This window comes from Oncorhynchus masou, chromosome 18 (genome assembly GCF_036934945.1).
Source record: "Oncorhynchus masou masou isolate Uvic2021 chromosome 18, UVic_Omas_1.1, whole genome shotgun sequence".
Taxonomy (NCBI): domain Eukaryota; kingdom Metazoa; phylum Chordata; class Actinopteri; order Salmoniformes; family Salmonidae; genus Oncorhynchus; species Oncorhynchus masou.
The window spans coordinates 15,142,479-15,170,365 of NC_088229.1; the positions used below are offsets into that span (position 1 = coordinate 15,142,479).

At 44.9% G+C, this 27,887-nt stretch overlaps 1 protein-coding gene across 1 annotated transcript in view; it reads left to right on the top strand.

The window, feature by feature from the left end:
- The window catches only part of LOC135504039 (retinoic acid receptor gamma-A-like), a 151,640-nt gene that overhangs the window by 8,972 nt on the left and 114,781 nt on the right, over positions 1-27,887 (top strand). Inside the window, exon 2 of the mRNA XM_064922293.1 lies at positions 26,380-26,430. The gene's annotated coding sequence lies outside the window, so the exon portion shown is untranslated. The remainder of the gene's footprint in view (positions 1-26,379; positions 26,431-27,887) is intronic.

Below are 27,887 nucleotides of genomic sequence, written 5' to 3' on the forward strand. Positions count from 1 at the left end.
TCAGCCTCCGGACCTGCTTACCCTGTCCCAACACCTCTCGCTCCAGCCTCAGCCTCTGGACCTGCTTACCCTGTCTCAACACCTCTCGCTCCAGCCTCAGCCTCCGGACCTGCTTACCCTGTCTCAACACCTCTCGCTCCTCCAGCCTCCGGACCTGCTTACCCTGTCCCAACACCTCTCGCTCCATCCTCAGCCTCTGGACCTGCTTACCCTGTCTCAACACCTCTCGCTCCAGCCTCAGCCTCCGGACCTGCTTACCCTGTCCCAACACCTCTCGCTCCAGCCTCAGCCTCCGGACCTGCTTACCCTGTCCCAACACCTCTCTCCAGCTCCAGCCTCCGGACCTGCTTACCCTGTCCCAACACCTCTCGCTCCAGCCTCAGCCTCCGGACCTGCTTACCCTGTCCCAACACCTCTCGCTCCAGCCTCAGCCTCTGGACCTGCTTACCCTGTCCCAACACCTCTCGCTCCAGCCTCAGCCTCCGGACCTGCTTACCCAGCCTCCCAACACCTCTCGCTCCAGCCTCAGCCTCCGGACCTGCTTACCCTGTCCCAACACCTCTCGCTCCAGCCTCAGCCTCCGGACCTGCTTACCCTGTCCCAACACCTCTCGCTCCAGCCTCCGGACCTGCTTACCCTGTCCCAACACCTCTCGCTCCAGCCTCAGCCTCCGGACCTGCTTACCCTGTCCCAACACCTCTCGCTCCAGCCTCAGCCTCTGGACCTGCTTACCCTGTCTCAACACCTCTCGCTCCAGCCTCAGCCTCCGGACCTGCTTACCCTGTCTCAACACCTCTCGCTCCAGCCTCCGGACCTGCTTACCCTGTCCCAACACCTCTCGCTCCAGCCTCAGCCTCTGGACCTGCTTACCCTGTCCCAACACCTCTCGCTCCATCCTCAGCCTCTGGACCTGCTTACCCTGTCCCAACACCTCTCGCTCCAGCCTCTGGACCTGCTTACCCTGTCTCAACACCTCTCGCTCCAGCCTCAGCCTCCGGACCTGCTTACCCTGTCCCAACACCTCTCGCTCCAGCCTCAGCCTCCGGACCTGCTTACCCTGTCCCAACACCTCTCGCTCCAGCCTCAGCCTCCGGACCTGCTTACCCTGTCCCAACACCTCTCGCTCCAGCCTCAGCCTCCGGACCTGCTTACCCTGTCCCAACACCTCTCGCTCCAGCCTCAGCCTCCTGGACCTGCTTACCCTGTCCCAACACCTCTCGCTCCAGCCTCAGCCTCCGGACCTGCTTACCCTGTCCCAACACCTCTCGCTCCACCCTCAGCCTCCGGACCTGCTTACCCTGTCCCAACACCTCTCGCTCCAGCCTCAGCCTCGCACCTGGTTTTCGGCAATCCGCCTGAGCTTCCCCTGTTCTGCACTCAGCCCCCCCCCCCCCCGTGTTTCAATAAATACCTTGGTTACCTCATCCCTCTTGGCTTCCCCTGTTCTGCACCTCAGCTCCCCCCCCCCGTGTTTCAATAAATACCTTGGTTACCCTCATCCCCTCTTGGCTTCCCCTGTTCTGCTCACCCCCCCCGTGTTTCAATAAATACCTTGGTTACCTCATCCCTCTTGGCTTCCCCTGTTCTGCACCCTGTCCCCACCTCTCGTGTTTCAATAAATACCTTGGTTACCTCATCCCTCTTGGCTTCCCCTGTTCTGCACTCAGCCCCCCCCCCCGTGTTTCAATAAATACCTTGGTTACCTCATCCCTCTTGGCTTCCCCTGTTCTGCACTCAGCCTCCCCGTGTTTCAATAAATACCTTGGTCCACCTCATCCCCTTGGCTTTCCCTGTTCTGCACCTCAGCCCCCTCAGCCCCGTGTTTCAATAAATACCTTGGTTACCTCATCCCTCTTGGCTTCCCCTGTTCTGCACTCGCTCCAGCCCCCCCCCGTGTTTCAATAAATACCTTGGTTACCTCATCCCTCTTGGCTTCCCCTGTTCTGCACTCAGCCTCCGGACCCCCCCCCCCGTGTTTCAATAAATACCTTGGTTACCTCATCCCTCTTGGCTTCCCCTGTTCTGCACTCACCCTGTCCCCACCCCGTGTTTCAATAAATACCTTGGTTACCTCATCCCTCTTGGCTTCCCCTGTTACCCTGTCACCAACACCCCCCCGTGTTTCAATAAATACCTTGGTTACCTCATCCCTCTTGGCTTCCCCTGTTCTGCACTCTGTCCCCCCCCCGTGTTTCAATAAATACCTTGGTTACCTCATCCCTCTTGGCTTCCCCTGTTCTGCACTCAGCCCCCCCCCCCGTGTTTCAATAAATACCTTGGTTACCTCATCCCTCTTGGCTTCCCCTGTTCTGCACTCAGCCCCCCCCCGTGTTTCAATAAATACCTTGGTTACCTCATCCCTCTTGGCTTCCCCTGTTCTGCACTCAGCCCCCCCCCGTGTTTTACCTCATCCCTCTTGGCTTCCCCTGTTCCGCTCCACTTGACAGTACAATTGATTGTCATATTTTCATCTCTCTCACCAATTGAATTGATTGGACAATATACACACATATATTAACAGTTTGTGAGTGTGTAATATGGGGGTTGGAGCCATGTGTATTTCATTACTAATAAAAACTTTTATAAACAATGGCAGTCCTGCCTTGTTGCGTTGAACCTTGCTGTTGGAAAACCACATTGGTGTCCGACTTGGCTGTTGCAGATGCACCTCCCCCGACGTCATTCCTCAACTTTCATCTGCAGTGGATTGCTTCAGCCTTACCACTCAAACGAGCCCCCTCTTATCGGGACAATGGTCGAGATGGCCCATTGCGCAGATAACTGATTGATCATAACTTTGGATGCGTTGACATTTATACAGGCAGCCCAATTCTTCACAAATGTTTCACAAATTTGTATTTTTTGCTAATCAGATCAATTCTAAAAAGATCTGATGTGAAAAGATCTGATGTGAATAGTCAAAAGACCAATTAGTGGGGGGAAAAAGATCAGAATTGAGCTGCATGTGTAAACGCAGCCTTTGAGTTCTTTAGATTAATTTGTAGTGATTTGTACTATTAGGATTGAGCAGGAGGTTACCATGATATTACACCTAGGTCTATTAGGCCTACTTGATGAGGAAGATGTTGCGTAAACACATTGTTCCTTTGTCTTTCTCAAGCAATTTTGCGTTAAGACTTGTTGCAACTGTGTTTATTCTTATCTGAAACTACCTAAACCTGCTTAATCTGCGCTACTATCCTACCTACCGTTTTACCATCCATTTGTAAATTAGGTGTGTAGGCCTACAGGTGTATTGGCAGGAAATATATCACTCTCCGCTCTTATGTAAATAATTCCCTGACAGAATTAATTTGGTGTCAGATTTGAAGTGCATGAAATTATGAAGTGTGTGTTGGCCGACTCATGTACATGTCATGATGAGAACATATTATGGCAGGGCACGCAAATAATTACAGGGTGCTCTCGCTGTTTGGGCACTGAACTGAACAGAACAGAACAGAAGTCGCTGCCAACACAGACACCTGCAAAACACCTTGTGCCTCAGGGCTAAAGAGACAGTCATCACTGTCTGTCTCGCTCTCACGCTGTTTCACTGTCTCTCTCTCACACACCATTTAATTTGGCTGAAAAAGTTCATTGTTGAGTGAAGTGATGCCAGTTTAGCTGTGGGTGATGAGAGCTTATAGTTTATAGCATGCTGAGCCTGCCTCACAGTTTGGTTTAGATTGCTTATAGAATGGCTGGTTTAAGCTTCAGAAAGCACATTTTATGAGTAAAGAATGCAGAACTATTTCAAGTAAGTGTGGTATTATTCCTGATTTCAACATGGCTTTACAACTGCATGGGAGACAGTAGCTCATCTGCATCTTTCTAGAGTTGTGTTAACCACTCTTTAATCACACTATGGGTCATTGATTCACAGCTTTATGTGCAGGGAGAGATGGGGGAAGGATGGCTGGAGAGGGAAGGAATACCTTTCCTTTAGAGTAGGAGAGCAGGAGGGAAGGAGAGAAGGAGGGATGGAAAAAGGACCTTTCCTTTAGAGAACAGATTTGCTGTAATTATTGAATCACTTCCATATGTGTCCCTGACTGCTTTCTAGTCTCTCTCTCTCTCTCTCTCTCTCTCTCTCTCTCTCTCTCTCTCTCTCTCTCTCTCTCTCTCTCTCTCTCTCTCTCTCTCTCTCTCTCTCTCTCTCTCTCTCTCTCTCTCTCTCTCTCTCTCTCTCTCTCTCTCTCTCTCTCTCTCTCTCTCTCTCTCTCTCTCTCTCTCTCTCTCTCTCTCTCTCTCTCTCTCTCTCTCTCTCTCTCTCTCTCTCTCTCTCTCTCTCTCTCTCTCTCTCTCTCTCTCTCTCTCTCTCTCTCTCTCTCTCTCTCAATGTATTTTTGCCTTCACAGAAGTCTTCTATCTTCACCACAGCACTCGGAGCAATTTTGCAAAACTACTGCTTAAACAAAGTCTATCTTAATCAGAACATCTTGGCACATTTGGCTCTACACCGCAACTTGTGGTGATTCAATTAGAACAAGCCAGCCAGGGAGAGAGGTAGGGGGAGAAACAGACAGAGAGAGGAGAGAGCATTGGGGAGAGGGTGAAAAAAAGAGGGGAGAGGGGGGAGAGGGGGAAGCGTTGAGGGGGTGAAAGAGGGGAGAAAGAGGGGGAGAGCGTTGAGGGGGTGAAGAGAGAGGAGAAAAGGGGGAGAGAGGGAGAGAACGTTGAGGGGGTGAAAGAGAGTGTGGAGAAAGAGGGGAAGAGAGGGAGAGAACGTTGGGGGGTGAAAGAGAGTGTGGAGAAAGAGGGGGAGAGAGGGAGAGAACGTTGGGGAGGGGGTGAAAGAGAGAAGAAAGAGGGGGAGAGAGGGGAGAGCATTGGGGAGGGGGTGAAAGAGAGAGGAGAAAGAGGGAGAGGGAGAAAGGGAGAGAGAGAGGGAAAGTGCAGAGAAGAGGGGAGAGAGAGAGGGGGAAAGGGAGAGAGAGAGGGAAAGTGCAGAGAAAGAGGGAGAGAGGGAAAGAGGGAGAGAGCGAGAGAGGGAAAGGGAGAGAGAGAGGGGAAAGTGCAGAGAAAGAGGGAGAGGGACAGGGAGAGAGAGAGGGAAAGTGCAGACAAAAAGGGAGAGAGAGGGAGAGGGACAGGGAGAGAGAGAGAGAGAGGGAAAGTGCAGAGAAAAAGGGAGAGAGAGAGGGGAAGGGAGAGAGAGAGGGAAAGTGCAGAGAAGAGAGAGAGAGAGAGGGAAATGGAGAGAGAGAGAGAGGGAACGGGAGCGGTGGAAAGAAAGATAGAGACATTTAAGCAGAAAGAGGGAGCGCTGTAGTAATGTTTTTTGACAGAGGTGGGTTCGCAGAGGGTTCATGGTGACATCATGGCTGATTTAGAGGAAAGTATAGACAGGAGAGCCATTCACCTTTCATTGGTCACACATGTTAGGGAATAGGTCTATGTGCTCATGAACTGGCACACATGCCTGCCGCTAACTGTGTGGACAACCCTTCATTGCACCCCCAAAATACACTCTCACGCACATACGCACACACACTCACAGGCTCCGTGAGAGTGTTTTTTAGCATAGTAGTAGTGTTAGTGGTGGTGGTGGTGGTGATGGTGGTAGTAGTAGTAGTGGTGGTGGTAGTAGTTGTGGTGGTGGAAGTAATAGTAGTGTGAGTGATGGTAGTAGTGGTGGTGGTCGTAGTAGTAGTGTTAGTGGTGGTGGTGGTGGTAGTAGTAGTAGTAGTAGTAGTGGTGGTGGTAGTAGTTGTGGTGGTGGTCGTAGTAGTAGTGTTAGTGGTGGTGGTGGTGGTAGTAGTGGTGATGGTGGTAGTAGTAGTGGTGATGGTGGTAGTAGTAGTAGTAGTAGTAGTGGTGGTGGTAGTAGTGTTAGTGGTGGTGGTGGTGGTGGTAGTGGTGATGGTGGTAGTAGTAGTGGTGATGGTGGTAGTAGTAGTGGTGATGGTGGTGGTAGTAGTAGTAGTAGTAGTAGTAGTGTTAGTGGTGGTGGTGGTGGTGGTAGTACTGGTGATGGTGGTAGTAGTAGTGGAGTCGGTGGTAGTAGTGGTGGTGGTAGAGTCGGTGGTAGTAGTGGTGGTGGTGGTAGTAGTGGTCTTAGTGATGGTGGTGGTAGTAGTGGTGGTGGTGGTGGTGTTTGTAGTAGTGGTGGTGGTAGTGGAGGTGGTGGTAGTAGTAGTGGTGATGGTGGTGTTTGTAGTAGTGGTGGTGGTAGTGGAGGTGGTGGTAGTAGTAGTGGTGATGGTGGTGTTTGTAGTAGTGGTGGTGGTAGTGGAGGTGGTGGTAGTAGTAGTGGTGATGGTGGTGTTTGTAGTAGTGGTGGTGGTAGTGGAGGTGGTGGTAGTAGTAGTGGTGTTGGTAGTAGTTGTGGTGGTGGAAGTAGTAGTAGTGTGAGTGATGGTAGTAGTGGTGGTGGTAGTAGTACTGGTGGTGTTGGTAGTAGTACTGGTGGTGGTAGTAGTGGTTAAGGTGGTGGTACTGGTTAAGGTGGTGGTAGTAGTACTGGTGGTGTTGGTAGTAGTGGTGGTGGTAGTAGTAGTAGTTGTGGTGGTAATGCTAGTGGTTGTGGTAGTGGTAGTAGTCCTGGTGTTAGTAGTAGAATTGGTGGTGATAGTGGTGGTGGTAGTAGTCGTAGTGATAGTGGTGGTGGTAGTAGTCGTAGTGATAGTGGTGGTGGTAGTGGTGGTGGTGTTAGTAGTAGTACTGGTGGTGGTGGTGGTAGTGGAGTCAGTGGTAGTAGTGGTGGTGGTGGTAGTAGTGGTCCTAGTGATAGTGGTGGTAGTAGTGGTGGTGGTGGTGTTTGTAGTAGTGGTGGTAGTGGAGGTGGTGGTAGTAGTGGTGGTGGCAGTAGTGGTGGTAGTGATAGTGGTATTGGTTGTGGTTAGTAGTACTGGTGGTGTTGGCAGTAGTACTGGTGGTAGTAGTAGTAGTGGTGGAGGTGGTGGTGGTAGTAGTGGTGGTGGTAGTGTTTGTGGTAGTCGTAGATGTGGTGTTGGTAGTTGTACTGGTGGAGGTGGTGGTGGTAGTTGTATTACTAGTAGTGGTGGTAGTAGCAGTGGGGGTGGTAGTTGTGGTAGTAGTAATACTGGTGGTAGTAGTAGTAGTAGTAGTAGTGGTGGCAGTGCTGGTAGTGGTGGTAGTTGTGGTAGTAGTTGTAGTAGTGGTGGTGGTGGAGATAGTGGTGGTAATAGTAGTCATGGTGCTGGTAGTAGTGGTGGGGGAGGTGGTGGTAGTAGTGGTGGAGGTGGTGGTAGTGGTGGTAGTGGTGGTAGTAGTGGTGGTGGTAGTTGTAGTTGTAGTAATAGTACTGGTGCTGGTGGTAGTGGTGGTAGTAGTAGTGGTGGTATTGGTGGTGTTTGTAGTGGTGGTATTGGTGGTGTTTGTAGTGGTGGTAGTAGTAGTATAGCTGGTGGTGGTGGTAATGGTGGTGGTGGTGGTAGTGGTGGTGGTGGTGTTTGTAGTGGTGGTGGTAGTGGTGGTGGTGGTGGTAGTAGTAGTGGTGGTAGTGGTGGTGGTAATATTGGTAGTGGTGGTAGTAGTAGTAGTGGTGGTGGTAATGATGGTAGTGGTGGTAGTGGTGGTAGTTGTGGTAGTAATTGTATTGGTGGTGGTGCTGGTAGTGGTGGTAGTTGTGGTAGTAGTAGTTGTAGTGGGGGTAATGGTAGTAGTGGTGCTGGAGGTGGTGGTAGTAGTAGTGGTGGAGGTGGTGGTCGTGGTGGTAGTAGTGGTGGTGGTAGCAATAGTGGTGGTGGTAGTGGTGGTAGTGGTGGTAGTAGTAGTCCTGGTAGTAGTAGTAGTGGTGGCAGATAGTGGTAGTGGTGGTAGTTGTGGTAGTAGAGGTGGTGGTAGTTGTAGTAATAGTACTGGTGCTGGTGGTAGTGGTAGTGGTGGTATTGGTGGTGTTTGTAGTGGTGGTAGTAGTCTTATAGCTGGTGGTGGTGGTGTTTGTAGTGGTGGTGGTAGTAGTAGTGGTGGTGTTTGTAGTGGTGGTGGTAGTAGTAGTGGTGGTAGTAGTAGCAGTAGTGGTGGTGGTGGTAATATTGGTAGTGGTGGTAGTAGTAGTTCTGATTGTAGTAGTAGTAGTGGTGGTGGTAATGATAGTAGTGGTGGTAGTGGTGGTGGTAGTTGTGGTAGTAATTGTATTGGTGGTGGTGCTGGTAGTGGTGGTAGTTGTGGTAGTAGTAGTAGTAGTGAGGGTAATGGTAGTAGTGGTGCTGGAGGTGGTGGTAGTAGTAGTGGTGGAGGTGGTGGTCGTGGTGGTAGTAGTGGTGGTGGTAGCAATAGTGGTGGTGGTGGTAGTAGTAGTACTGATTGTTGTAGTAGTAGTAGTAGTAGTAGTGGTGTTGGTAATGGTGGTAGATGTGTTAGTAGTAGTAGTGTTGGTGGTATTTGTAGTGGTAGTCGTAGTAGTAGTAGTGGTGGTAGTAGCAGTCTTAGTGGTATTAGTAGTGGTTTTGGTGGTATTTGTAGTGGTGGTGGTTGTAGGAGGTGGTGGTAATAGTGGTGTGGTGGAGGTAGTAGTGGTGGTGGTGTTTGTATTGGTGGTGGTAGTAGTGGTGGTGGTTGTAGGAGGTGGTGGTAATAGTGGTGTGGTGGAGGTAGTAGTGGTGGTGGTGTTTGTATTGGTGGTGGTAGTAATAGTGGTGGTGGTGGTAGTGGAGGTGGTGGTGGAGGTAGTAGTAGTGGTGGTGGTGGAGGTGGTGGTAGTAGTAGTGGTGGTAGTGGATGTGGTGGTAATAGTGGTGGTGGTGGAGGTAGTAGTAGTGGTGGTGGTGGTGGAGGTAGTGGTGGTGGTGGTAGTAGTAGTGGTGGTTGTGGTGGTAGTGGAGGTGGTGGTAGTAGTGGTGGTGGTAGTGATCATTGTAGTAGTATTTATGGTGGTGGTCGTACTAGTAGGGGTGGTAGTAGTAGTGGATGTAGATATGGTAGTTGTGGTGGTGGTAGTGGTGGTAGTGTTGGTTGTAGATATGGTAGTTGTGGTGGTGGTAGTGGTGGTAGTAGTAGTATTGGTGGTGGTGGTGGTGGTGGTGGTGGTAGTAGTAGTAGTGGTGGTATTGGTAGTGGAGGTTGTAGTAGTAGTTGTGGTATTGGTAGTGGTGGTTGTAGTAGTAGTTGTGGTATTGGTAGTGGTGGTTGTAGTAGTAGTAGTGGTGGTGGTGGTTGTTCTAGTATTAGTGGTGGTGGTGTTGGTAGTGTTGGAGGTGGTAGTGGTCGTGGTAGTAGTAGTTGTGGTGATGGTGGTGGTGTTAGTAGTAATAGGTGGTGATGGAGGTGGTGGTGGTGGTGGAGATAGTAGTAGTGGTAGTTGATGGTATTGGTGGTAGTAGTAGTAGTAATAGTGGTGGTGGTGATAGTAGTAGTGGTGGTGGTGTTTGTAGTGGTGGTGGTAGTAGTAGTGGTGGTGGTACTGGTGGTAGTGGTGGTGGTGGTAGTAGTGGTGGTGGAGGTTGTTGTGGTGGTAGTAGCAGTAGTGGGTGTGGTAGTGGAGGTGGTGGTAGTAGTGATAGTAGTGCTGGTGGTAGTAGTGGTGGTTGTAGCAGTAGTGGTGGTGCTAGTAATATTGGTAGTGGTGGTAGTAGTAGTACTGATTATAGTAGTTGTAGTGGTGGTGGTAATAGTGGTAGTAATTGTATTGGTGGTAGTAGTAGTATTGGTGGCAGTGCTGGTCATGGTGGTAGTTGTGGTGGTAGTAGTAGTATTAGTGTTGGTGGTGGTGGTAGTAGTTGTAGTGGTGGTATTGGTAGTGGAGGTTGTAGTAGTAGTTGTGGTATTGGTAGTGGTGGTTGTAGTAGTAGTTGTGGTATTGGTAGTGGTGGTTGTAGTAGTAGTGGTGGTGGTGGTTGTTCTAGTATTAGTGGTGGTGGTGTTGGTAGTGGTGGAGGTGGTAGTGGTCGTGGTAGTAGTAGTTGTGGTGATGGTGGTGGTGTTAGTAGTAATAGGTGGTGATGGAGGTGGTGGTGGTGGTGGTGGAGATAGTAGTAGTGGTCATGGTCGTTGTAGTGGTAGTTGGTGGTATTGGTGGTAGTAGTAGTAGTAATAGTGGTGGTGGTGATAGTAGTAGTGGTGGTGGTGTTTGTAGTGGTGGTGGTAGTAGTAGTGGTGGTGGTACTGGTGGTAGTGGTGGTGGTGGTAGTAGTGGTGGTGGAGGTTGTTGTGGTGGTAGTAGCAGTAGTGGGTGTGGTAGTGGAGGTGGTGGTAGTAGTGATAGTAGTGCTGGTGGTAGTAGTGGTGGTTGTAGCAGTAGTGGTGGTGCTAGTAATATTGGTAGTGGTGGTAGTAGTAGTACTGATTATAGTAGTTGTAGTGGTGGTGGTAATAGTGGTAGTAATTGTATTGGTGGTAGTAGTAGTATTGGTGGCAGTGCTGGTCATGGTGGTAGTTGTGGTGGTAGTAGTAGTAGTAGTAGTAGTGGTAGTGGTGGTAGTAGTTGTGGTCTTAGTGGTGGTGGTGGTAGTCGTGGTGTTGGTGGTATTTTTAGTTGTGGTGGTAGTAGTGGTGGTGGTGTTTGTATTGGTGGTGGTAGTAGTAGTGGTGGTGGTGGTAGTGGAGTTGGTGGTAGTAGTGGTTGTGGTAGTGATCGTTGTAGTAGTAGTATTTATGGTGTTGGTGGTGGTAGTAGTAGTGGTGGTGGTGGTAGTGGAGGTGGTGTGGAGGTAGTAGTAGTGGTGGTGGTGGAGGTAGTGATGGTGATTGTAGATGTGGTAGTGGTAGTAGTAGTGGTGGTGGTGGTGGGGGTAGTAGTAGTGGTGGTATTGGTATTGGTGGTTGTTTTTAGTAGTAGTAGTAGGGGTGGTGGTTGTAGTGGTGGAGGTGGGTGTGGTGTTGGTAGTGTTCGTGGTAGTAGTAGTTGTGGTGATGGTGGTGGTAGTAGTAATAGGTGGTGATGGAGTTGGTGGTGTTGGAGGTAGTAGTAGTGGTGGTGGTTGTGGTCATTATAGTGGTAGTTATGGTGGTGGTAGTTGTGGTGGTGGCTGTAGTCCTAGTAGTAGTAGTGGTGGTAGTTGTGGTAGTAGTAGTGGTGGTGGTGGTTGTAGTGGTGGTGGTAGTGGTGGTAATACTAGTAGTGGTGGTAGTTGTAGTAGTAGTGGTGGTAGTACTATTAGTTGTGGTAGTAGCAGTAGTGGTAGAAGTAGTGGTGGTATTGGTGGTTGTAGTGGTGTTATTAGTAGTGGTGGTGGTGGTAGTAGTAGTAGTAGTGATGTTGGTGGAGGTGGTGGTAGTAGTGCTGGTGATAGAGGTGGTGGTGGAGGTGGTGGTAGTAGTGATGGTGGTGGTGGTGGTAGTGGTAGTAGTAGTGGTGATGGTGGTGGTAGTGGTAGTAGTAGTGGTGGTGGTAATAGTAGTAGTAGTAGTAGTAGTGGAAGTGGTCGCCTCTGTGTCTGACACACATACTGTTCTCCTAGCATCTCATTTTCCTTTGAGTTGTATTCCTCTATGTGTTTATGGTTTCCTTCATGGCATTTGGAGTGTGCTTGTGTTTTGCCAGGAGGCTGAATGAATGATCTCCTTCATTTCACAGGATGTGTATTTAACTTGCTAACTTAAAACTGACTATATGTAAGTGAGGGAGTAGGTAAGTGTATATTTATGTGTCTGTGTGTGTGTGTGTTCGAGTGTGTGTCTGCATGCGTGACTGCGTCTTTGTGTCTGCATGTACATGTGTGTGTGCACATGGCTGCCTTGCTTCCCCAAGGGACCAAACTTCACGTGACATCAATCTGAATCCAGGGAAATAGTGATCTCATTATAGGCATCTTGTAGCTGATTAAAACCTGCCACCAGCTCACTCTCTCAACCTCTCCTTCTCCCTGTCTCTCTCTCACTGTCTCTCTCCCTCTCTCTCTCTCTCTCTCTCTCTCTCTCCCTCTCTTTCCCTCTCTTTCTCCCTCCCTCCCTCTCTTTCTCCCTCCCTCCCTCTCTCTTTCCCGTCCTTCTCTCCCCCTCCACTCTCTGCACCAACCCACTCCCTCCCCTCCCTCTAACCCACTCTCTATTCCTCCTGCTCTATCTCTCTAAACCACTCTCCCTGTCTCTCCCTTCCCCCTCAATATCTTTCTCCCTCCTTTTCTCTCTCTCTGTCCCTCCCTCTTTCTCTCCCTCCATCTCTCTCTCACACTCAACCCCTCCCTCTCTCCCTGATTCCCCTCCTCTCAACCCTTCCCTCTCTCCCAGATTCCTCTCCTCTCAACCTCTCCCTCTCTCCCTGATCCCCCCCCTTCCCTCCGTCCTCTCCTCTTTTCTTCTTCATAGACGAAGTCTTCTGATGCTTTATTGATTTCAAAAAAGCTTTAGACTCAATTTGGCATGAGGGTCTGTTATACAAATGGATGGAAAGTGGTGTTGGGCGGAAAACATACAACATTATAAAAATCCATGTACACAAACAACTAGTTAAAATTGGCAAAAAAAACACAAATTTCTTTCCACAGGGCCGGGGGGTGAGACAGGGATGCATCTTGAGCCCCACCCTCTTCTACATACAGTATATATCAATGAACTGGCGCGGGCACAAGAACAGTCTGCTGCACCCGGCCTCACCTTACTAGAATCTGAAGTCAAATGTCTACTGTTTGCTGATGATCTGGTGCTTCTGTCCCCATTCATGGAGGGCCTACAGCAGCACCTAGATCTTCTGCACAGATTCTGTCAGACCTGTGCACTGACAGTAAATCTCAGTAAGACCAAAATAAATGGTGTTCCAAAAAAGGTCCAGTTGTCAGAACCACAAATGCAAATTCCATTTAGACACCATTGCCCTAGAGCACACAAAAAACTATACATACCTTGGCCTAAACATCAGCGCCACAGGTAACTTCCACAAAGCTGTGAACGATCTGAGAGACAAGGCAAGAAGGGCCTTATTTGCCATCAAAAGGAACATAAAATTCTACATACCTATTAGGATCTGGCTAAAAATACTTGAATCGGTTATAGAACCCATTTCCCTTTAAGATTGTGAGGTCTGGGGTCCGCTCACCAACCAAGAATTGACAAAATGGGCCAAACACCAAATTGGGACTCTGCATGTGGAATTCTGCAAAAAAATATCCTATGCGTAAAACACCAAATAATGCATGCAGAGCGGAATAGGGTCGATACCGGCTAATTTTCAAAACCCATAAAAGAGCCTTTAAATTCTAAAATGAAGTGATTCCCAAACCTTCCATAACAAAGCCATCATTTACAGAGAAATTAACCTGGAGAAGAGCCCCCCTTAGCAAGCTGGTCCTGGGGCTTTTTTCACAAACACAAACAGACCCACAGAGCCCCAGGACAGCAACACAATTAGACACAACTAAATCATGAGAAAACAAAAAGATAATTACTTGACACATTGGAAAGAATTTACAAAAAATCTGAGCAAACTAGAATGCTATTTGGCCCTAAACAGGAGAGTACACAGTGGCAGAATACCTGACCACTGTGACTGACCCAAACTTAAGCGCATTTTTGACTACGTACAGACTCAGTGAGCATAGCCTTGCTATTGAGAAAGGCCGCCGAAGGCAGACCTGGCTCTCAAGAGAAGGCAGGCTATGTGCACACTTCCCACAAAATGAGGTGGAAACTGAGCTGCACTTCCTAACCTCCTGCCAAATGTTTGACCATATTAGAGACACATATTTCCCTCAGATTACACAGACCCACAAAGAATTCGAAAACAAATCCAATTTTGATAAACTCCCGTATCTATTGGTTGAAATATCACAGTGTGCCATCACAGCAGGAATATTTGTGACCTGTTGCCACAAGAAAAGGCCAACCAGTGAAGAACAAACACCATTGTAATTACATCCTATATTTATGTTTATTTATTTTCCCTTTTGTACATTAACTATTTGTACATCATTACAACACTGTATTTAGACATAATATGACATTTGAAATGTCTTTTATTATTTTGAAACTTTTGTATGTGTAATGCTTACTGTTTATTTTTTGTTTATTTCACTTTTGTTTATTATCTATTTCACTTGCTTTTGCAATGTAAACATATGTTTCCCATGCCAATAAAGCTCCTTAAATTGAATATAAATTGAATTGAGCGAGAGGGAGAGAGAGAGAGAGGCTGAGGGGCAAGAGACAGAGAGAAGAGGGTTAGAGAAGAGAGAGAGAGATAGGACTCTGATCTATCTTCATTATCCTCCACTCTCCAGTCTCCCAGACAGTCACATCATAAATCTCCCCCTGCAGCACACTTCACTGACACTGAAACACAAACACTGCTGACCCCTGACCTCCCCTGCGGCTGCTATTACTGACACACACAGTTCAATAGACTGTTGCACACAGCTCACACACACACACAGTTCAATACACCGTTGCTCACACACACACACAGTTCAATACACAGTTGCACACAGATCACACACACACAGTTCAATACACTGTTGTACACTGCTCACACACATAAAATAAGCAATACATGGTCAATACACACATGTAAACAGAGCACACACCCACAAGCATGGTTGAAAATGCATCTGTATACACACACATGCACACACCCACACACATCCATGAAAATACACACACCCCATTTAGTTGTGTGATACAATCATTCTGGTATCATTATGGAGCGGATCATATATATACTACCACTACAAATACCACCAACACTACTGTATATTTTTGTGAAGAATCAACAACAAGTGGGACACAATCATGAAGTGGAATGACATTTATTGGATATTTCAAACTTTTTTAACAAATCAAAAACTGAAAAATTGGGCGTGCAAAATTATTCAGCCCCTTTAAGTTAATACTTTGTAGCGCCACCTTTTGCTGTGATTACAGCTGTAAGTCGCTTGGGGTATGTCTCTGCAAACTTTAAACGACACTTTTTATGGATATCCTTAAGAAATGGCTTTCTTCTTGCCACTCTTCCATAAATGCCAGATTTGTGCAATATACGACTGATTGTTGTCCTATGGACAGAGTCTCCCACCTCAGCTGTAGATCTCTGCAGTTCATCCAGAGTGATCATGGGCCTCTTGGCTGCATCTCTGATCAGTCTTCTCCTTGTATGAGCTGAAAGTTTAGAGGGACGGCCAGGTCTTGGTAGATTTGCAGTGGTCTGATACTCCTTCCATTTCAATATTATCACTTGCACAGTGCTCCTTGGGATGTTTAAAGCTTGGGAAATCTTTTTTTGTATCCAAATCCGGCTTTAAACTTCTTCACAACAGTATCTCGGACCTGCCTGGTGTGTTCCTTGTTCTTCATGATGCTCTCTGCGCCTTTAATGGACCTCTGAGACTATCACAGTGCAGGTGCATTTATACGGAGACTTGATTACACACAGGTGGATTGTATTTATCATCATTAGTCATTTAGGTCAACATTGGATCATTCAGAGACCCTCACTGAACTTCTGCAGAGAGTTTGCTGCACTGAAAGTAAAGGGGCTGAATAATTTTGCACGCCCAATATTTCAGTTTTTGATTTGTTAAAAAAGTTTGAAATATCCAATAAATGTCGTTCCACTTCATGATTGTGTCCCACTTGTTGTTGATTCATCACAAAAAAAGGAAGTTTTATATCTTTATGTTTGAAGCCTGAAATGTGGCAAAAGTTTGCAAAGTTCAAGGGGGCCGAATACTTTCGCAAGGCACTGTATATATTATTATCTCGCATTACAGTATGCAATGACTTCTGTTGCTTGAGTCATTGTCACGACTTCCGCCGAAGTTGGTGCCTCTCCTTGTTCTGGTGGTGTTTAGCGGTCGACGTCACTGGCTTTCTAGCCGCCACTGATCTACGTTTCCTTTTCCATTTGTTTTGTCTTGATTGTACACACCTGGTTTCCATTACGTTATCATTTATTCCCTATTTAACCCTCTGGTTCCCACATGGTTTTGTGCGTGTTTGTTCTTTGTTAAGTAGTTGCTCTGTTGTGTCGAGCTGGAGTATTTTTCTCTGTATGGAATTTGTTTGTGATTTTTCCGAGTAAAGTACATTGTTACTCAGTTGTGTGTCCTGCGCCTGACTCCGTCCTACCTGCTGCACACTGACTCATGACAGTCATTTCGATGTTAAGAAATCAGATCAGTTGTGACAAATGTATTCTGGGATTATGTCGACATTTGTGATACACATTAGTACTATGTTCATTACAGAGAAAATGCCATTATGTTAGCATTTTGAAGTTACTTTCTCTTTGACTTCTGTTCCAACAGTCATTAAAAAATCAGATGATTTGTGTAGAATGTAGACATTCTACTGTCATGGCAAATATAGGACCAGTTTATCTCCATCTGCTATGTCAATATTGACATCCATATGAATTCTTTATTATTTCTAGACTTTGCTGCACCATATCAACAGCTCCTGCTTCTGAATCTTCACCTCATTTATCATTATTAAAGAACACCTAACAGTAGGTCAGAACAGCTGAAGATGAAAGAAATAACTTATTTGAAAGAACTTATTGGGTCACTACTTGACACCAACAAACACCCCATAATATCTGTTCCACTGCCCTCCCTAAATCATGGCATTGAACGGTTCTGCTTACATTTTGCCCTCCATAACTGGCTACGAGACGATCACAGTTCTGTGGGTGTAACATTTATTGACAATTTCGATACCTTCTGGAAGCAAAGCTTGCATTATAAGGAGGATGGGATCCACCCAAATCATTTGGGTTCCTGGATCCTTTCACAGCATTATAAGGCTGCGTTGAGACACTAACCTATCAATGACTTATAAAGCCCAGCTCAGTTAATCCCTACCATTGTGTCGCTGAGTTGTCATAATGCGTCAACAAATGTACCTAATCCCAGGGGTGATGGAAGACACAATGTAAGGAACCTCATTTATGGCCCTCTGACTGTCCCGAATGCCTCTGCTGATCATACGGCTATTGTATCATGTCAAAATCGAATCAAATTGTATTGGTCACATACACATTTAGCAGATGTTATTGCGAGTGTAGCAAAATGCTTGTGCTTTTATTTTCAACAGTGCAGCAACATCTAACATGTAATCTAACAATTCCACAACAACTACCTAATACACACAAATCTAAGAAAAGGAATGTATGTACATATAAATATATGGATGAGCGATGACAGAGCGGCATAGACAAGATGCAACAGATGGTATAAAATACAGTATATTCATTTATCCTTTATTTAACTAGGCAGGTCAGTTAAGAACAAATTGTTACTTACAATGACAGCCTAGGAACAGTGGGTTAACTGCCTTGTTCAGGGGCAGAATGGCAGATTTTTACATTGTCAGCTCTGGGATTTGATTGAGCAACCTTTCAGTTACTGGCTTAAAGCTCTAACCACTAGGTTACCTGCTGACCCAATATGAGATGAGTAATGTCAGAGCAGCTCACAGATTACTGCACCTGTACATAGCCCACCTATAATTTAGCCCAAACAACTACCTCTTTCGCTACTGTATTTCATTAATTTTTTTATTTTGCTCCTTTGCACCCCATTATTTTTATTTCTACTTTGCACATTCTTCCATTGCAAATCTACCATTCCAGTGTTTTACTTGCTATATTGTATTTACTTTGCCACCATGGCCTTTTTTTGCCTTTACCTCCCTTATCTCACCTCATTTGCTCACATCGTATATAGACTTGTTTATACTGTATTATTGACTGTATGTTTGTTTTACTCCATGTGTAACTCTATGTCGTTGTATGTGTCAAACTGCTTTGCTTTATCCTGGCCAGGTCGCGATTGTAAATGAGAACTTGTTCTCAACTTGCCTACCTGGTTAAATAAAGGTGAAAAAAAATATATATATGTTAACATTAAAGTGGCATTATTAAAGTGACCAGTGATCCATTTATTAAAGTGGCCAATGATTTCAAGTCTGTATGTAGGAAGCAGCCTCTCTGTGTTAAACAGCCTGATGGCCTTGCGATAGAAGCTGTTTTTCAGTCTTTCTGTCCCAGCTTTGATGCACCTGTACTGACCTCGCCTAGTCATGTGCCTATGAACCAGAGTTATATTGTTAGTACTGAGGCGGTGTGCCCAAGCAGGAAGTCTACTGTGTGCAGCTTAACCTGCACTAACATAAATAACCTGAGCATGTCTACCTCTGCTAAGCTTCCCAGTAAAGCAATAAAATCAATCAAGCATCCCAGAAAAGTGCTAAAAATAGCCCACTTTCACATATGTAGCTTAAGAAAATAGTAGTTTCTAGTAGTTGTTGCTAGTAACAGATGGCATTCATATTCTGACAATCTCTGAAACTCACTTTGATAATACCTTTGATGATACAGTGGTAGCAATTCGGTTATAAGATCTACAGAAAAGACAGACGTTACAAAGGTTTAAATTCAGGAACACATTCCTATAAAGCTTAGAGAGGATCTCATGTTAAATACTGTTAAAGTAATATGGCTGCAGGTTCATCTGCCTCACCTAAAGACCATTCTGGTGGGAAGCTGCTATAGACCACCATGTGCTAACAGTCAGTATCTGGATAACATGTGTTTGTTTTTAAAATGTTTTAATGTTTCACCTTTATTTATCCAGGTAGGCCAGTTGAGAACAAGTTCTCCTTTACAACTGCGACCTGGCCAAGATAAAGCAAAGCAGTGCGACACAAACAACAACAGAGTTACACATGGAATAAACAAACATACAGTCAATAACACAATAGAAAAAGTCTATATATAGTGTGTGCAAATAGTATAAGGAGGTAAGGCAAATAATAGGCCATTGTAACAAAGTAATTACAATTTAGCAAATTAACACTGGAGTGAGAGATGTGCAAATATAAAAACTGGTGTGCAAAAGAGCAAAAAAGTAAATAAAAACAATATGGGGATGAGATAGGTAGATTGGATGGGCTATTTACAGATGGGCTGTGTACAGCTGCAGCGACCGGTAAGCTGCTCAGATAGCTCATGCTTAAAATTAATGAGGGAGATATAATTCTCTAACTTCAGGGATTTTTGCAATTTGTTCCAGTCATTGGCAGCAGAGAGCTGGAAGGAAGGGCGGGCAAAGGAGGTGTTGGCTTTGGGGATGACCAGTGAGATATACAGGTGAGATTAGAAATGGTCAGTGATCTGTTTGTTAACTTGGCTTTCGAAGACTTTAGAAAGGCAGAGCAGGATGGACCTAGGTCTGTAACAGTTTGGATCTAGAGTGTCACCCCCTTAGAAGAGGGTGATGACTGTGGCAGCTTTCATATCTTAGGGATCTCGGACGATACAAAAGAGAGGTTGTACAGACTGGTAATAGGGGTTGCAACAATGGCGGATCGGCAGGCGCCTATCCCACATCAGGCCTCAGCCGCATCGACGGGATGTTAGGCCCAGCCAGCTTGTCCAGTGCCCGTGCTTCGGCCGGCCCATCAAGCTTGCCCAGGTGGTACGCCGGGTGGCTCCACTAGAAGGGGAGGGGGGTACTGTCACGCCTGCTCCCGCTCTAGGGAGACAGGCTGCCCAGCATTACGCACTCCAGACACCATTATTACGCACTCCTGCTTCCCTCGTCACGCGCATCAGCGATTCATTGGACTCACCTGTGTTATTACCTCCCCTATATCTGTCTGGTCCCCAGCTCTGTTTCCCGCTTGTGCATTAATTGTTGTATGAGATGTTTTACCCAGTTCTGATGCTGTTCCTGTCCTGTTCGATGTCTGTGTAAGCTAAATGTTCACTCTCCGTACATGCTTCTCATCTCCAGCGTTGGCTCTTACAGATTCCTATGTTGTTGATATAAATAATATTTGTTGATGTGTAATGAGAAGCAACCAGACGCTGCAGTTGACACATTTATGATATTGCTTATCCCAGTTACTAATAAGCATGCGCTCATTACCCTAACCCTTAAACACTGTTATATCCCCGTGGATTGCTGATGAGTTTAAACATTGTATGGTTGAAAGGGTTGAGGCAAAAGAAATGGCAAATGGGTCTGGCTACACAACCGATTGGCAAACGTACTGCAAATTGAGAAATCATGTGGCTAAACTGAATTAAAAGAAGAAGAAACTGCACTATGAAACAAAGATAAATGACATAAAGAATGATAGTAAAAAGCATTGGAGCACCTGAAATGGGTAGAAAGGCAAACTCCGCTCCATCATTCATTGAATCAGATGGCTCATTCATAACAAAACCCACTGATATTGTCAACTACTTTCAGGATTTTTTCATTGGCAAGATTAGTAAACTTAGGCATGACATGCCAGCAACAAACACTGACACTACAAATCCAAGCATAGCTGACCTAATTATGAAAGACAAACGTTGTAATTTTGAATTTCATAAAGTGAGTTTGAAAGAGATAAAAAAAAGATTGTTGTCTATCAACAATGACAAGCCACCATGGTCTGACCTCTTGGATGGAAATGACTGAGGATAAGGCAGAAAATTTTGCCACTCCTATTTGCCATATCTTCAATTTAAGCCTACTAGAAAGAGTGTGCCCTCAAGCCTGGAGGGACGCAAAAGTCATTCCCCTACTTAAAAATAGTAAACCCCCCTTTACTGGCTCAAATCAATAAATCAGCCTATTATCAAACCTTAGTAAACTTTTTTATTTGTATTTATTTTTTTACCCCTTTTTTCTCCCCAATTGGTAGTTAAAGTGTTGCCCCAGGTTGAGAGCTGTGTGTCCTCCGAAACACATCCACGCCACTGCTCCTTGACACACTGCCCGCTTAACCCGGAAGTCAGCCTCACCAATGTGTCTGAGGAAACACTGTAGAGCTGGAGACCTGAAGTCAGTGCGCATGCGCCCGGCCACCACAAGTAGTCGCTAGAGCGTGATGGGACAAGGACATCCCAGCCGGACAAAGCCTCCCGTGACCCGGACGATGCTGGGCCAATTGTGCACCGCCTCATGGGTCTTCCGGTCACGGCTGGTTGTGACACAGCCCGGATCATACCCGGATCTGTATTGACACCTCTAGCACTGCAATGCTGTGCCTTAGACCGCTGCGTGACCCAGGAGGCCATAAACCTTAGTAAACTTTTGGACAAAATTGTGTTTGGACAAAAATGCTATTTTACAGTATACAAATTGACAAAAGACTTTCAGCATGCTTATAGGGAAGGGCATTCAACAAGCACAGCACTTACATAAATGACTGATGATTGGCTGAGAGAAATTTAAAATAAAATAACTGTGGGGCCTGTTTTGTTTGACTTCAGTGCGGCTTTTGACATTACCGATCATAGTCTACTGCTGGAAAAACTTGTGTGTTATGGCTTTACACTTCCTGCTCTGTTGTAGATAAAGAGTTACCTGTCTAACAAAACACAGCGGGTGTTCTTTAATGGAAGCCTATGCAACACAACCCAGGTAGAATTAGGAATTCCCCAAGGCTGCTGTCTATGCCCCTTAGTTAAAAAAAACTTTACTTATGATATGCTACTGGCTGTGAGTAAAGCCAGTGTGTCTGTGTAGGCGGATGACTCAACACTATACACGTCAGCTACGACAGCGACTGAAATGACTGCAACACTTAACAAAGCGTTGCAGTTAGTTTCATGATGGGTGGGAAGGAATAAGTTTGTCGTAAATATTTCTAAAACTAAAAGCATTTGTATTCACTAAACCCTAAACCGCATTTGTATTCACTAAACCCTAAACCACAACTAAATCTTGTAATTTATCACGTGGAAATTGAGCAAGTTGAGGTGACGAAACTGCTTGGAATAACCCTGGATCGTTAACTGTCATGGTCAAAACATATTGATACGACAGTAGCTAAGATGGGGAGAAGTCTGTCCATAATAAAGCTCTGCTCTGCCTTCTTAACAGCACCATCAAAAGGCAGATCCTACAGGCCCTGGTTTTGTCGCACCTGGAGTACTGTTCAGTTGTGTGGTCAGGTGCCACAAAGAGGGACTTAGGAAAATTGCAATTGGCTCAGAACAGGGCAGCATGGCTGGCCCTTGGATGTACACAGAGAGCTAATATTAATCATATGCATGTCAATCTCTCCTGGCTTAAAGGGGAGGAGAGATGGACTTCATCACTACTTTTATATGTTGAATGCACCGAGCTGTCTGTTTGAACTACTGACACACAGCTCAGACACCCATTCATACCCCACAAGCCATGCCATCAGAGGTCTATTCACAGTCCCCAAGTCCAGAACAGACTATGGGAGTCACACAGTACTACATAGAGCCATGAATACATGGAACTCCCAGATAAAAAACAGCAGGGACTGTGAAGCAACACAAACATAGGCACAGACACAAACATACAGACACATGATAATATACTGTACGTAATATACAAACATGTACACATGGATTTTGTGTTGTAGATATGCAGTAGTAGAGTAGGGGATGAGGGCACACACTTAATGTGTTGTGAAATCTGTTGTGAATGTACTGTAATGTTTTTAATATTGTATAAACTGCCTTAAAACCTCTAAAAACTACCCATCCCGGATCCGGGAGAATTGTCATCAACTACACTAATTAGCATAGCGCAACGGTCAAAAAATATTACTAGAAAATATTCATATTCATGAAATCACAAGTGAAATATAGTGAAACACAGCTTAGCCTTTTGTTAATCACCCTGTCATCTCAGATTTTTTAATTATGCTTTACACCCAAAGCAAGACAAGCGTTTGTGTAAGTTTATCGATAGCCTAGCATAGCATTATGTCCAGCTAGCAGCAGGAAGCTTGGTCACGAAAATCAGAAAAGCAATCAACTTAAATCGTTTACCTTTGATGAGCTTCGGATGTTTTTACTCACGAGACTCCCAGTTAGACACCAAATGTTCCTTTTGTTCCATAAAAATATTTTTTTATAGTCGAAATACCGCCGTTTCTTGTCCACGTTTTGTTGAGAAAGCCACTGGAAATTGCAGTAAAAAAAAATCAAAATTAGACCCATAATATCGACAGAAACATGGCAAACGTTTTTTATAATCAATCCTCAAGGCAATATCAGTTCTGTTATACTCACAGATATTTTTACAGTTTTGGAAACTTTAGAGTGTTTTCTATCCTAAGCTGTCAATTATATGCATATTCTAGCATCTGGTCCTGAGAAATAGCCCCTTTACTTTGGGAACGTTATTTTTCCAAAAATGAAAATAATGCCCCTAGTTTCAAGAGGTTATTAATGTTGCTGGACTCCAGGAAGAATAGCTGCTGCTTTGGCACGAACTAATGGGGATCCATAATAAATACAAATACCTGAAAGTAAACTAGCTTATGATAAGGATCGGTGAAAGCGGTCTGTGCTGTGTGGCTTTGTAAAACCACTTCCTCTAGGGTTGGGTTGAGTGCGGATGTAAGGATCAGTTTCTTTCTCACTGCCTGTCTATTAGTGTGAACATAAACAACGCAAGCTCCACACAGGAGTACTTTCTGCATGATATGCTGCATTTGGCCACATACTGTATCTGTAAAGCACGTTGTGACAACTGCTGATATAAAAAGGGCTCAGATTTGATTGAATTTTATGAAGAAAAACATTTCCACAGAGGACGATGTATGGGAATCCTGGAGATAGTGCTATAGACGTAAAGGGAACACAGGGACACAGAGGTGGTAGGAAAGACAAAGTGCTTTTATGTGGGTCTAATTGCTTGATTTGATTAGAGAGACATAAATCGGGATGCAGACATCAGAATTCTATCAATGGGCCATTAGAGGACACCCAGGAGGAAGGAACTAGCTTTATTGGGTTGCGTTCCAAATAACACCCTATTCCCTATATAGTCCATCACTCTATGGGCCCTGGTCAAAAGTAATGCACTGCATAGTGAAAAGGCTGCAATTTCAGATGCAGCCTTGCAGTTTAGGAGGAGGACTGGGACAGGAGATGTGATGATGTCCGTTAGGAGAAGCCAGGTGAAGATGTGATGGATGGTATAGAATTGTGTTGAATGTTGCGGCAGTGACTCCCTGTCATAGTAAAACTATAGAGACGACACATGATGAGGTGGGTTGTATTTGTCTATTCTAGAGAGGAGTTAGATATGTTTGGTGTTTAGAGAACATTTTGAGGAATAGAGAAGTGTATTTCTATTATGAAGAACTAGTGAGCTTGTGCTAAATTCTAGTAGCCTTGAGAACCCTGCCCTTTGTTCTAGAAGGGGTCAGAGACCAAACGGGTAAAGGAAGGTGCCCGTTGAGCAGTGTTTAAGGGTGTGTTTAAAAGCTGAGGTTTTCTAACCAAAACAATCTGAGATCAGAATATGACCTTGAGAAACAAACAGCACCAGGCTAAGACACAGTAGGCACACACCCAGAACCACAAACGGACTCCTCGACAAACACAAACACAGATCTGAAACATATGAGCTCATATGAAGACAGAGCTAGAGAGCGAGAGAGGGAGAGAGAGAGAGAGAGAGAGAGAGTGAGACTTGGGGACATGGGGACATGGAGACATAGAGAGAGAGAGACATGGAGAGAGAGAGAGAGAGAGAGAGAGAGAGAGAGAGAGACAGACAGACAGACAGACAGACAGACAGACAGACAGACAGACAGACAGACAGATTTAGAGGCACCACACCCAAACTGCTGCTCTGCCATCTTACTGGGGACTTCCCAATTGCCTACTACCACTTTGTTTGGTTTGTAACTTTGATTTTTTTTTTTCTTTTTGGGGGGGATAGACAGTGATTAGATTATATGGTAACACTTTATAATTACTTTCATTAGTACGCATTTATAAATGGATAGTAAACCTTTAAGTATTTATAATGGATTATTCATGAAAGCTATATAAAGTGTAACCATACACTTATGGGTTGAGAAAGTTGCTGAACGGGTCAGACATCTTGTAATCCATGTGTCGGTATACATTACTTTTATAACATTTTGGATTTCAGCTCATACAGTAACCTATTGTATTACATACCTACTACATACAACTCAACCCACTTGGAACTTTAAAGAGCCACTGAACACTCCGATTGGCAAGTGTGTTTTTCTGTTGCTCATTCAAAAAATTAGATTTCAGTCTTGGAGGTGTGTTTCCCGACCAATTACGCATTTCGTTAATTATATGTGTATCCCACGAGACACTGTAGACAAGGAAGCCTATTTCACGTTATCAAAATCCCCGAAATGAATCTAAGATAACTCAAGATATCTGTAATAAATTTGCACGTTTTTGTCACGGATGTTTTATTTGAGCAATTTTACATCTACCTAAGTTGTTTGGTGCTGTATTTCTCAAGTTACAAAATGTGCCACATGTTGTCTTATGTAAACAAAGTGGGAGCTGCTGGGCAGGGCTGTCTCACTGTCTATGTTATTGGATAGAGAGCAATCACTGCAGCTCTTCACCCCATGTTAGTGGGCAAATAGACATGTCAAATCAAAACCTAAACTTCATTTACCCGTTGTGACACATGGCTGTTCCAAACTCTGTTTTAGATGAGACTTACTTTATGGCAAAAATTATCCTGTTTACCCTTTGTTGACAATTTTGACACTAGAATACATTTTTCTGACTTGAATCGATGCCATAAAGGCCAATTTCAAAGGGATTTGTAGCTTTTTAATGGCAGTCGCTCTTTAAATGAAGCATGCTTAGTAGACTGGTTGAAGTCTGTGTAGATATTTAGTCAGATATATTTAGTATGTCTGCTACCGATTTTGTGTTTTTATGATAGACATATGTTTTGTTTCTTGCATCTTTGATTCTTAAGTTCAGTACCTATGTTTTCGATACTCAGTACAGACATAATGGAAAGTGTGTGTTCTATAAAGAGAGGACAGAAAATGAGGGAGGGGGACCTTTAGATGAGTCTTTGGGGGGGGGGGGAGAATAAGTGAGAGAGGGAGAGAATTAAAAACAGAAGCATAAGCTTTCTAGGCCTTTTTTCTTCCCTCTAGGCATTTTGTGGCCGGTAACAAAAATGTGCTGTATATTTGAAGTTTGGATCACGTGACAAAGGTTGGCTTTATGAATCAGAGAGCATGATTATTTGTTAGTGAGAGAGACAGAGAGGGGCTGTTGAAAAATACAGAGTTGGAAAGAGGGAAAAAAGAGAGAGGAGAGGGAGAGAGTGTGCCTGTGTTGATAGAGAAAGAGAGAAAGAGGAGGGAGGGAGAGAGAGAGAAGGGAGGGAGAGAGAGGAGGGAGGGAGAGAGAGAGAGAGAGGGAGAGAGAGAGGAGGGAGAGAGAGAGAAAAGGGAGGGAGAGAGAGGGAGGGAGGAGAGAGAGAGAAGGGAGGAAGAGAGAGAGAGAGAAGGGAGGAAGAGAGAGAGAGAGAAGGGAGGAAGAGAGAGAGAAGGGAGGAAGAGAGAGAGAGAAGGGAGGAAGGGAGAGAGAGAAGGGAGAGAGAGAGAGAGAAGGGACAGAGAGAGAGAGAGTGAAGGGAGGGAGGGAGAGAGAAACTTGCTGCTGCCCTGTTTTTACTGTCAAAGGGGCTCTGATGAATGTACACAAATCTCTCCTAATTTTCCTTCTGCTCATCTGTCTGTTTGGACCAGCAGCACCCCAGCTAGCGATCTATTAGTCTGTCTGCCAGCACAACATCGGAGTGGGTGAGTACTTTTTTAGAGAAACAATATGATCTGTTGTTCTCCTCTTTTTCCATCTATTTTTCTATTCTTTCTGCTCTTAGAGTTTGAAGTTAGAGCTAGAGACTGGAAGAGACTGCAGTTATGGGAGCAGAAGCTTGAATATAAACTATTGAGAGTTTAAATTAAAGACAGAGACTTTGAGGCAGAGAGTGTATATGGAGTAGATAGAGTGTGTATAGAAAAAGTTGTTCAGGGTTTCATTACACTGGACCAGGTTTCTCCTAGTTGTATTTATTTGTTTCAGAGTGGGTCAGTTCTGTCGGGGTGCATTTCATCCTTTACAGTGTGTGTGGGTGTGTTTCATAGTTTACAGTGTGTGTGGGTGTGTTTCATAGTTTACAGTGTGTGTGGGTGTTTTTCATAGTTTACAGTGTGTGTGGGTGTGTTTCATAGTTTACAGTGTGTGTGGGTGTGTTTCATAGTTTACAGTGTGTGTGGGTGTTTTTCATAGTTTACAGTGTGTGTGGGTGTGTTTCATAGTTTATAGTGTGTGTGGGTGTGTTTAATAGTTTACAGTGTGTGTGGGTGTGTTTCATAGTTTACAGTGTGTGTGGGTGTGTTTCATAGTTTACAGTGTGTGTGGGTGTGTTTTCATAGTTTACAGTGTGTGTGGGTGTGTTTCATAGTTTACAGTGTGTGTGTGTGTGTGTGTGTTTTCATAGTTAACAGTGTGTGTGGGTGTGTTTTCATAGTTTACAGTGTGTGTGGGTGTGTTTCATAGTTAACAGTGTGTGTGGGTGTGTTTTCATAGTTTACAGTGTGTGTGGGTGTGTTTCATAGTTTACAGTGTGTGTGGGTGTGTTTCATAGTTTACAATGTGTGTGAGTGTGTTTCATAGTTTACAGTGTGTGTGTGTGTTTGTGTGTTTTCATAGTTAACAGTGTGTGTGGGTGTATTTCATAGTTTACAGTGTGTGTGGTTGTGTGTGTGTGTGTGTTTTCATAGTTAACAGTGTGTGTGGGTGTGTTTTCATAGTTTACAGTGTGTGTCGGTGTATTTCATACTTTACAGTGTGTGTGGGTGTGTTTCATAGTTTACAGTGTGTGTGGGTGTGTGTCATAGTTTACAGTGTGTGTGGGTGTGTTTCATAGTTTACTGTGTGTGTGTGTGTGTGTGTGTGTGGGTGTATTTCATAGTTTACAGTGTGTGTGGGTGTGTTTCATAGTTAACAGTGTGTGTGGGTGTGTTTTCATAGTTTACAGTGTGTGTGGGTGTGTTTCATAGTTTACAGTGTGTGTGGGTGTGTTTCATAGTTTACAGTGTGTGTGGGTGTGTTTCATAGTTTACAGTGTGTGTGGGTGTGTTTCATAGTTTACAGTGTGTGTGTTTTCATAGTTTACAGTGTGTGTGTTTTCATAGTTTACAGTGTGTGTGGGTGTGTTTCATAGTTTACAGTGTGTGTGTGTGTGTTTTCATAG